Genomic DNA, 11256 nt, shown 5'->3' on the forward strand with positions numbered 1-11256 from the left:
GCATGAAACACACAATGCACATGATGAGCATGATGACATGTAACATGACAAGAAGCACAAGTGCAACACTAATACACTATGGTGAGGCCATGATGCAACAATGAATGGCAAAAGAAAAATGACAAACAATGACAAGACAATGCAATGAGAAACAAAACAAAACCCAAAAAGGAAACCCAAAAGATGAAACCACTTGGAATTGATGAAGAACAAGATAGATATATTGCCAATATTGGGAAATGTTACAAATGGGGTGTTACACTGACTGACCTGAGGTGAGCTACTTCTAGCTGGCCCAAGCTGGCTCTAGACAGACCAGTAGTTGTTGCCAGCCCAACTGGCAATGCATAAGCTGGTTTGGGTGTCGAACGGACGGAAGTTGCTCCAAGGAGTGAGAAGCTGAATTTCTGAAGTTCGAAGAGTCAAGAGAGGTTTGAGGCCCTTAGGCCTTGTACAATAAAAGGTGCTTAGAGAAATAAACTAGACTTTTTTAAGCATCAGTGCTTATTTGTACAGGGTAGACGCTTAACTAAGCGTCTCTCCTATAGAAATAGGCATCGGTGCTTCAGAAAAATTCGGTTTATTTTTCTAAGCACCTCCCTAAGTATCTCCCATTGTACAAGGCCTTAACCTCATATAGGAGCTTTCATTGTTCGTTGCTAGCCAGGCATGTCTCTTTCCATCACACATTGTTGGGGTCTAATATGTAATATCACCAGGACATCATTACAAGTGAAAAAAAGCATATTATCTCAAGGAAATGTAACAAATGTTGGTTCATTTTAGATGGTACTTCCTTCGTCCGGAATTAGCTGACGCTCAAATGGATGTATCTAGCGTCAATTAATTTCGAAGGGATGGAGTAGTTGATAAGACGGAGGCAAAAGATACATGGATAAAAAAAGTGATCACACAAGGTTCCATCATCGAAAATTTGGATAAGGATTTTGACGTGGCTCCAAAATGAAAATCATCCGGGCTTAAAATACCTGACCAAACGAACCCACCGCATATCACGGCGTGAAGGTGCGGCGCGCCGGCGATCGCCTCCCCTCTGCTTCCCCGCGACGACCACTCTCGGGTCTCCAGCGACTTAGCAAGACTCCCGTCTTCTCCACACGCCCCCGATCGTCCTGGAGATGGAGGAGGAGAAGGCGGCTGCGTCCCCGCACCCGGTTCTGAAGGCTGCTCTGGAGGGCAACCTCCGTCTCCTCAAAGGTACGTACTGTCCACAACCACAACCAACCCTCTCTTCCAGCTCCCGACCTTAGTTTCTTCTCATCGATCGATGCTAATGAGGATATATCCTCGATCGATCGTGTGCCCAGAGCTGGCTCCCGTCGTGGCGGACGAGTGCATCTGGATCCGCGCCCTGTGCATGGCGGTCATGGAGGGCCGGCTGGACATCTGCGCCTACCTCGTCGAGGACCTCTGCGTCGACGTCAACCAGCCCAACGACCTAGGTTTTTCTATCTCTCCCCTTCCCGTCAATTCTGCGCCTCCTATATGCCCTACAACTTCAATTTTGTTTATTTCTTTGGCAGGTGAAACCGCGCTGTTCATCTCTGAAACTTTCGGGACGGTTGCTGCAGCAAGGTATCTTCTTGATCGTGGCGCTGATCCGATGATACCCGGCAGGTTGGGGTCGCCTCTCCATACTGCAACAATGAATGGTATCCCCTCCAACACGTTGTTGCAGTCCCAGGGCATATTTGTCTTGCCAAATGTCTTTACATTAGTCTGTCTTTGATATATTTGTCACACATACACACACAGACGCACACACAGATTGAATGAAAAATAGTCCGATATCTAATTCTCATATTACTTGTTAGCTGTAGTCTCATATGCTCATAACCTGAACATTTTGATAAAAAATGGAGCCAAAACGCCCTGAGTATACAGCACTTCACAAAAGAGTGGAAAACAAAATTTGTGTCATGAGCCTCTTCTTATCCAGGGCCTTCTCGATAGAATGGGCCATGAAACTTGGGCTTGGCCTAGTTACGCGAATAGACAAAAGGTTCGTAAAGAAGAAGCTAGACAGAGGAGGGCAGCCAAATGATTTGTGAATCGTCTTCAGCTTCTCACCCTTGCTTCTGTTCCTCGTCCCTTGCTCTTGTATCCCTCCCCTGCCTTGCTGATTTCTCACCCCAGACCCGTTGTGTCCCCAAATGTATCCAATATTGTTACTGATCCTGTTGTTGGGCCCATCTCTATGCGTGGGTCGTGACATTAGCCAATGCCTCTCGCCGCGAAGCTGCAAAGTGCCCGGGAGGCCTTGCAGTCAACATCGTCGCATCGATTGGCCCAAAGGTCAATATCAGCAGCAATTCTTCTATGGAGAGCAGCATGAAGAGTGCCTTTGACAGCAGATTTTGATTCCACCAGGCCAGCAGGAAGAGGCAATGCCAGTCGATACTGACAAGGAGACGATCCAGCTTCACGAGCACAGTGATTTCCACAACCACCAAGAGAGAGAAATAAAAAAAAAATATTTTCCATGCTACCAACATTGTACAAACTTGGTCTTCGACGGGAATAGCAGGGTCACTGGTAACCTTTGGCCGCCGTTAATGGGAGAAGCCCTGATCTGTAATCTCACTTTCTAAACTAGTTTCATCCATGCATGCTTTGCTGATTTTCAACTTCTTGTGAAAAACTTCTTTTCCAGGAAATTGTGAAATAGTAGAATTGCTACTTTCAAGGGGAGCCGATGTGGATGTTTTCGATTCTAAGCACGGGACCCCGTTGCATGCGGCCACTAATCTCAGTGAAGTTGGCCCAATGAAGGTTTTGTTGGAGCACCATGCAGATGCAAGACACCAGTTTTTCTACTAATCTTTTTGTTAAGCAAGAAAAACTGTTTTATTTAAGGGCCTTCATCTTCCATTTGGGGCTACACCATTCACTGGAATAGAGAAATCTTGGTATATGCAGCTCTTTTGCTCGATCTAAACCAAAAAAATTAAGTTGGTACATTGTAAAACCATGTATTCAACATTTGACCATAGTACTTCTCTTTAAGTGAACATGCTCACTTTTCCTCAGGTGTTGTAAATTTTGTGTCTAATTTCTATAAAAAAATACATGTGTTTCATGAGAAATACCAATATATGTAAACACATAATGGCCTCATGTTATTTCTCTATTGTACCTTTGTTTTTCAAGTATAAGAAAATGATTTTTTTTTCACTTTCCACAGCCTAATAAGGTTTTGAACCTTCATAGTACCCCACTGAGTATGGCCATACAAAGAGAATCGTTGGAATGCGTTAAGCTACTCATTGAGGTCGGTAATTTTTCTTATTAAGATTCTTAAAGAGCAATCTGTAGATGCTGCTCACTTAATTTTTGGGTGGATGTGTCTTCTGCGGATGACATGTCAAGCACCTACTCAAATGATCAGATAGTAATTTTGTTTACACAGGCTGGTGCTGATGTGAATAAGACTAACTATATCGGTGTTACTCAATTGATGGTGGCAGCGAACAACGGCTTACCTAATATCATGAGGTGCTTACTAGATGCTGGTGCTAACCCCAACATTGGAGATTCAGTGAGTCTTGCCGTTTCCTCTTTTCTGTTCTTATCATGTACTCCCTCCGTTCACAACTCAAATAAAAGATGTTCTAACTTTTTTGTGAACCGAATGTATACAGACACGTTTTAGTGTGTTTGTTCACTCATTTCAGTCCGTATATAGCCCATATTGAAATGTCCAAAACATCTTATATATTTGTGAACGGAGGGAGTACCTTTCATTCATATATACTCTCTGTTGATGGTTAGATGCATGAGGGAATATATTGATTTAGTAAAGCTTTGATACATGGTTCTACAGAGAACATAGAAAAATTATTCTACCAACATGCTTACTGTGTGTTATTATAAGTGAGTACATCAACACTAGAAAAGGTATGACACCGTTTACTGAGGACTTCTTCTGCGGCAGCACTTCTAGGTGTTGAACATTCTAACAACTGACCATTGAAGACTAACATTGCTCTTTTTTCTGTTTGTTTTCAATTTTTAGGGGGAAGTCATAGTAATCATCATCGTATACCATATATTGTAGATGTCAGTCCATTTCCGGAGAAAAAATGTAAAATTCAGCATGTTTCATATTTTGCATGTTGTCTACTGAACTGTGGATAGAGAAAATCTCTAGGTTGTTCATAGCCAGGTTGAAACAAACACATGATGCTAACTTTTGCAAAAACTTCCTTGCTCCTTCCATATACTATTGTATCAATGGCACCTCGTCCTGTTGTACTTTGACAATTTTATTCAATATAACAAGCATACTTCCCTAAGCACTTTGGGTACTATTTTTTCATCTTTACTTAAGCTTTATTATCCTAATTTAGTAGAGAAAGATGGACAAGGTTGTTCCACTTTCTGACCATGCATTCTGATTCTCTCCAATGCCTATATAGCCATTTGGTTTTTGAAAACATTAAATTCCAAATTAACTACTAGGGTCTGAATTATCTGCAAGCACAACTGACATACTCCCTCCATCCCAAAATAAGTGTCTTAACCTTAGTACAACTTTGTACTAAAGTTAGTACAAAGTTGAGACACTTATTTTGGGACGGAGGGAGTATATATATATTGGTGATGACTACTCGCCTAATCTAGTATCCAATCTCTTTCTCAAAATGTATGCCATTTATTATTAATAATTAATTGTGAAATCAACTATCATTAATTTCACTCCTGCAGTTCGGTACGACTCCAATTGAAATTGCTGCCCTAAAAGGCAGAAGGAGTATGGTTGAAATATTATTTCCTTTAACTTATCTGATTTCAACATTGCCGGATTGGAGTATTGATGGTATCATGTCTCATGTGAAATCTTTTGGTTTGAAGCCAAGGGTATGTATTTCCTTATATGCACAATTACAGCTCCATAATGTATTATTTACCATTGATAGCTGTCATCAAATTCTTGTACAGTTCTGACTATGCTTGCTAATGATATTCGTATATAATAACAGAAAATGTTATACACATGTTATGAAGTCATTGCTAATGTCTAAATGCAACTTCTTGTCTCTGTTTTCTGTACATATTTGTTCTGACGAAAAATATTATGTGATCAGGATAAAAATAAGTGTGAAAAGAGAAGAGCTGAGCTGAAATTACAAGCTACAGAGGCTTTTAATAGGAAGGAATATCTGATAGCAGGAAAACTATATACTTGTGTAAGTCACTCAGCTGCATTTGATTGCTTTTAGGATGTTAGAACTTAGAATTGCTGAACGTAAAGCTGGCTGCAACGCCATAGCTCTGTTAACACCTTACATAAGTTGCTTTTGATGCTTCTTAAGGGCGTGTTCGGGAGCCCTCCCGCTTCTCAACTCCACAACTCCAGGTGTGGAGTGCAGCCGAACGATTCAATTCGTGGTTATGGGAGTAAGAAGCTGGCTACGAGCGAAGTGCAAAATCGGAGGAGTGGCGGAGCTAGGAAAACCGAGCTCCTCTAAAATGTACCTGTAGAAGCGAGAGTTGCATGGAATTACCCCCTCCTACCACCGCCAAGTGACGCTAGGAGGTACCGGTTCGAGTGCATCCCGAAACAATCTATTCCCCTTCCCCTCGTTGCCATGGGAACCCTGGCCGCCGCTGCCATGGGAACCGGCCGCCGCCGCGGCTACCAGCTGGCCTTCGTCCTCTATCGAACGCCGCCGCCATGACCCCGAGATCCTCTCCTGTAGCTGTAGCTCGTCGTTGCTCTCACCCCATGGCCACGACCCCGAGCTCCTCTTCCCAACGACTCCTCCACCCCGCGCCTCCTGCAGCTGCAGTTCGCCGCTGCTCTCACCGCATGGCTGACCCTGAGCTCCACACCCCCGCCTTCTGGTCCTGGCCTGCGTGGGTCGTCGCCGGTGGTGGTCGGGTAAAGGAGGCGGCGCCTTGGTGGTTGGTGACGAGGAGGAAGCAGGGGCGGTGGCGATTTTCAGCCCAAACGGGCTTACAGGCCACCCATTATCCCATCCGACTGGGCCACAATGAGCCTAAATGGGCTTCCGGCCTGGGAGGGTCGATCGAGCGAAGAAGCTGCCCTGCCGAAAAATCTCGTTGCAAAGAACACTCGCACATGCAGCGCGCCACTTGTCGCAACATGAAAGTTTTTCGATTTTTCGTAGATCCGTTTATTCAAAACGTTTTATCTCTTAAACCGTGCGTCCAAATCTCGAACCGTTTTCATCATTGGATTCCTCGCGTCGAGATCTTCAAAACTAGATCCCATGTTGATAGGTTTTCACGAACTTTTTTTTCACGAAAAAACCGAACTAGGAGCACGGTTTTTTTCCTTTTCTGAAAGAGGCACGCCCGTGTCTCTCGCGAAATCACAACCGTGCCTCTCGTGAAAGCAAAACCGTGACTCTCGTGGAAGGAAAAAAACAAAAAACGCGTTTTTTTTCATTTCCGAGAGGCACGGCCATGACTCTCGCGAAGGCACAACCGTGCCTTTCGCGAAAGCAAAACCGTGACTCTCGCGAAAGAAAAAAAAGTAGAAGACGCATATTTTTTTCCTTTTCCTAGAGGCACGGCCGTGACTTTCGCGAAAACACAACCGTGCCTCTCGCGGAAGCAAAAGCGTGACTCTCACGAAAGAAAAAAAACAGAAAACGCGTTTTGTTTTTCCCTTTCCTAGAGGCACGGTCGTGACTTTTGCGAAAGCACAACCGTGCCTCTCGCGGAAGCAAATCGTGACTCTCATGAAAGAAAAAAAACAGAAAACGCGTTTTGTTTTTCCCTTTTCCGAGAGGCATGGCCGTGACTCTCGCAAAAGCACAACCGTGCCTCTCGCGGAAGCAAAACCGTGACTCTCGCAAAAGAAAAAAAACAGGAAACGCGTTTTTTTCGTTTCCGAAAGGCACGGCCGTGACTCTCGCTAAAGTACAACCGTGCCTCTCGTGGAAGAAAAACCGTGACTTTCGCGAAAGGAAAATAAAAGAAAACACGTTTTTTTGTGCAAAAAAAATCAAAAAATTTGTTTGATCGAAAAGCTAAGAAAGACCGGGGGAAAACCAAAACGTCGAAAAAACCCCGAAAAAACTGTTTAAAAAGCCAAAAATGCGTGCGGAAAATAAAAGAAAAAATCTGAAGGAAGCGTTCAGAGCGCGACACGTGGCGAATGGCTGAGAGCGCGCCAAGTGGCGCTGACCGTTGCGAGGCTCCCGAAGGAGCGCTCGTTAACTAGTTGCTCCCCAGAATTTTTATCGAGAAGCTGGCTGCTGGTTTGGGGCTGTGGAGTTGAGGAGTTTGAGGTTGTGGAGGGCTCCCGAACACGCCTTAATTTGGTATTTATTTTCATGAGAGTTTCTTACTCCATATTCATTGAACTTGGAAAAACTGTTATGTACAGATAAGCAAAAGCAAAATGCAAAAAACATAGAAAAATTACAGAACAAAAGACAGCGGAGATTTTTATGTCAAAACTTTGGTGGTACTTGTGATTTGTGACCAAGTTTTTCTGCACTGTTTATGGTGGGAAGTTAGGTTAGTTAGATTGGATAGGCCTTCTTTTTCTCTCTGAATGTTCTTTTAATGTCACGCTTTCTCCTTAATATGTGAAGTTTTCGGTATTTAGTTTGGACCCACCTTTTCTCACATACAAATGTTGCAAAATAAATTAAGTTAGAACATACATTTTAAATTTGAACTAAATCTCTCTCTGAGTTTGTAGCTAGCAATGCTGAGTAGTTTAAATCTCGTTGGTAATTTTTTTTAATATTGATGGATTGGAGTATCATCAAAGAACTAGCTGTGAACAGGGGTGCATGGAAGCTTGCTATCTTGGTGCCAGAGCCATGAGTTGGTCGCGAGATTTTATGGGTTTCACCTCTAGCCTACCCCAACTTGTTTAGGACTAAAGGCTTTGTTGTTGTTGTTGTTGTTGTTGTTGTTGTTGTTGTTGTTGTTGTTGTTGTTGTATGCATCACTACCATGTTACATCAACCACCTCTGCGGTTTGTATGTAGGCAATGAAATTCGATCCTAGTCCAAAAGATCTTGCAATCCTGCTAGCAAATAGGAGCTTCTGCTTGTTGCGCCTGGGAAGAGGAAAAGATGCTCTCTCTGATGCTGATGCGTGCACTGGTGAGACCTCGTTGGCCCAAAGGCTACTACCGAAAAGGCGCGGCTTTAATGTTGCAGGAGGTAACAAAAATTAGGAACATAATAGTAACACCAAATCTTTTGTAGCCATGGCGGAATTGATCATCTGCTTGGTGTCTATTTACAGGACTATGAAAAGGCATCCGAGGCTTTTGAAGATGGCTTGAAGCTGGATCCTACAAATGTTGATATTGCAAATTGGTAGGACTAGGGTTCCTACCAGGCCTTCGACGCAGGTTGTATGGACCAGGAGGAGGGGAACGAGGGCTGGAGCGGGCGCGCCGGCGAGCAGGCGCCGTCGCGGCTAGGGTTGGGTGCGGCGTCGGCTAGGGTTCCGGCTCCTTGGGGAGCCGGGCAACAGAAGATTATAATATATTTATTGCTTAATCTCAAACGGTGTCTTACAGCTAGTATTTATAACTTTAGCTTAAGATAACTTGTGGGCCAAGCCCCTAATACTAATGCCCGGTGGGCCTCTTCCGGGTATAGACCAAACCGGTCATAACATCTCTCTCCACCTGCGCAAACAACTCGTCCTCGAACTGAAAGTCTGGATAGTGTTGGCGGAATTCCTCACGCTGCTCCCAAGTAGCCTCCTCCTCCGGAAGGCCCGCCCACTGAACGTGGATGAACCACACGCCACGACGGAGCTGCGCCTGCAACACCTTTGCCGGCTCTGGAAGAATGCGACCATCGGCGGTTGGAGGAAGCGCCGGAGGAGCCACCGGTGGCTCGCCATGGAAAGGCTTCAGCAGCCCCACATGGAAGACGTCATGGATGCGAGCGTAGGCTGGAAGCTGAAGACGATAGGCCACCTTCCCAATGCGCTCCAAGATAGGGAAGGGCTCGGCGTAGCGAGGGCCGACCTTGCGCTTCGCACGCGGGTCGAGTGACTGCGTAGAGCGGTGGAGAAGACGCAGCCACACCCAGTCACCCACCGCGAACTCCGCCTCGCGATGATGATCGTCGTAGTAGTGCTTGGCCAGCTGTTGTGCCTGAAGGAGACGCTGACGGACCTCAGCAAGCATCTCGTCACGGGTGCGGATAAGGTCACCCGCAGCCTCCGTCCGAGCCGTCCCCGGGTCCACCAGAAGTATAGGCGGGGGTGGTCGACCATAGACCACCTCAAACGGCGTAGCGCGCAGGGCGGAGTGATAGAAGGTGTTGTAGCAGTACTCCGCCCAAGAGAGCCAGTCCACCCAAGCTCGAGGCCGATCACCTGTCACACAACGCAAATACATGGCAATGACCTTGTTAACCACCTCGGACTGACCGTCCGTCTGAGGATGGAACGCCGTACTCGGGCGGAGCTGGACACCCGCCATCCTGAAGAGGTCGCGCCAGACATGGCCCGTGAACACTGGGTCCCGATCACTGACGATCGAAGCAGGGAACCCGTGTAGGCGAATGATGCCGTCGAAGAAGGCCCGGGCCACTGACGCCGCCGTGTACGGATGGCCGAGCGCGATGAAGTGGGCGTACTTGGAGAAGCGGTCGACCACCGTGAGGATGACCAACTTGCCGCCCACCTTGGGAAGGCCCTCGATGAAGTCCATGGATATATCCGCCCAGACCTGAGACGGCACCTCCAAGGGCTGAAGTAACCCAGCCGGCCTCAGGGTCTCCGTCTTGTTGCGCTGGCATGTCTGACAAGATCGAACGCAGTCGCGGACCAGGGCGCGATTGCCAGGGATGTAGAAGTCGGCGCGAAGACGATGGAGGGTTTTCTGCACACTCACATGACCCGCCGAGTGGGCGAGTTGTAACACCTGGTGACAGATATCATCATGCGCCGGAACAAAGATCCGGCGCCCATGGAGAGCAGTCCGTCAGAGAAGCGTCAAGGCTCCTCCAGGTCGCCGGCCGTGAGCTGCTGCTGAAGAAGGATGGCGTCGTCGGTCGTCGCAGTTGCGTGGCGAATGTCAGCGAAGAGATCGAACGTCGGCCCGGAGCGGATGCACAGGGCCGCCCCGGCGGACTCGTCGGCGGAGGGAGCGAGGTCGGAGTCGCGACGGGACAGCGTGTCGGCCACGGTGTTAAGGCGGCCCGGCCGATACTCGATGGAGAAGTCGAAGCCGAAGAGCTTGCTGATCCACTGGTGTTGTGGCACGGTCGACAGCCGTTGGTCCAGCAAGAACTTCAGGCTGTAGTGGTCCGTGCGAATGTGGAAGGACCGTCCCCACAAGTACGACTGCCAATGACGAACGGCCTGTACAAGGCCAATGAGCTCCCGCTCGTATGCCACCAGCTTAAGATGGCGCGAAGCGAAAGGCCGGCTGAAGAAGGTGAGGGGCCCATCGCCCTGGTGAAGCACGGCGCCGAAACCTGCGCCCGAGGCGTCACAGTCCACCACGAACGGGCGGTCGAAGTCGGGCATCTGGAGGACGGGGCCCGTCGTGAGGGCCCCCTTGAGGGCCTCGAACGCCGTCGTCGCCTCGTCGTCCCAGGCGTAAGCGTCGCGGCGAAGCAACTGCGTGAGGGGCGCCGCGATGAGCCCAAACTCCCAAATAAATTTCCGGTAGTAGCCGGCGAGGCTGAGGAACCCGCGGAGAGCCCGCGGCGAGTGAGGCGTCGGCCATGCGGAGACGGCCGCCACCTTGTCGGCGTCCATAGCCACCCCGTAGGTCGAGATGGCATGGCCGAGGTAGGCGACGGTAGGTGTCCTGAACGAGCACTTCGAGCGCTTAAGGTGGAGGTGGTGCGCCCGAAGCTCATTGAAGACGATGGCGACGTGCTGGAGATGCTCGGCCCAGGTGGCGCTGTAGATAAGAATGTCATCAAAGAAAACAAGCACAAAACGCCGTAAGTAGGGTCGAAGGACGTCGTTCATCAGGGCCTGGAAAGTCCCTGGCGCGTTGGCGAGGCCGAAGGGCATCACCAAGAACTCAAAGTGGCCATGGTGGGTGCGAAACGCCGTCTTGGCGATGTCGTCTGGATGCATACGCACCTGATGATAGCCCGACCGGAGATCGAGCTTGGTGAAGAAGCGTGCCCCATGGAGCTCATCCAAGAGCTCGTCGGCCACCGGTATAGGGAACTTGTCCTTGAGCATGAGCGCGTTCAGGGCGCGGTAGTCGATGCAGAAATGCCACGTGCCGTCCGACTTGCGGACGAGCAGCACCG

The 11256-nt window shown here is 48.1% G+C and overlaps 1 pseudogene across 1 annotated transcript; it reads left to right on the forward strand.

The window, feature by feature from the left end:
* The first annotated feature begins 1001 nt into the window (after nt 1–1001).
* Nucleotides 1002–8338, forward strand: LOC147983872 (uncharacterized; annotated as a pseudogene). Its single transcript, XR_015615376.1, has 10 exons — nt 1002–1218; nt 1329–1463; nt 1545–1673; nt 2675–2817; nt 3206–3292; nt 3431–3559; nt 4729–4881; nt 5109–5210; nt 7998–8175; nt 8261–8338. The product of XR_015615376.1 is annotated as an uncharacterized LOC147983872 (transcript).
* The last annotated feature ends 2918 nt before the right edge of the window (nt 8339–11256 follow it).

The sequence above is a fragment of the Triticum urartu genome, chromosome 2A, assembly GCF_056163025.1.
Source record: "Triticum urartu cultivar PI428250 chromosome 2A, HENAU_Tu73, whole genome shotgun sequence".
NCBI lineage: Eukaryota > Viridiplantae > Streptophyta > Magnoliopsida > Poales > Poaceae > Triticum > Triticum urartu.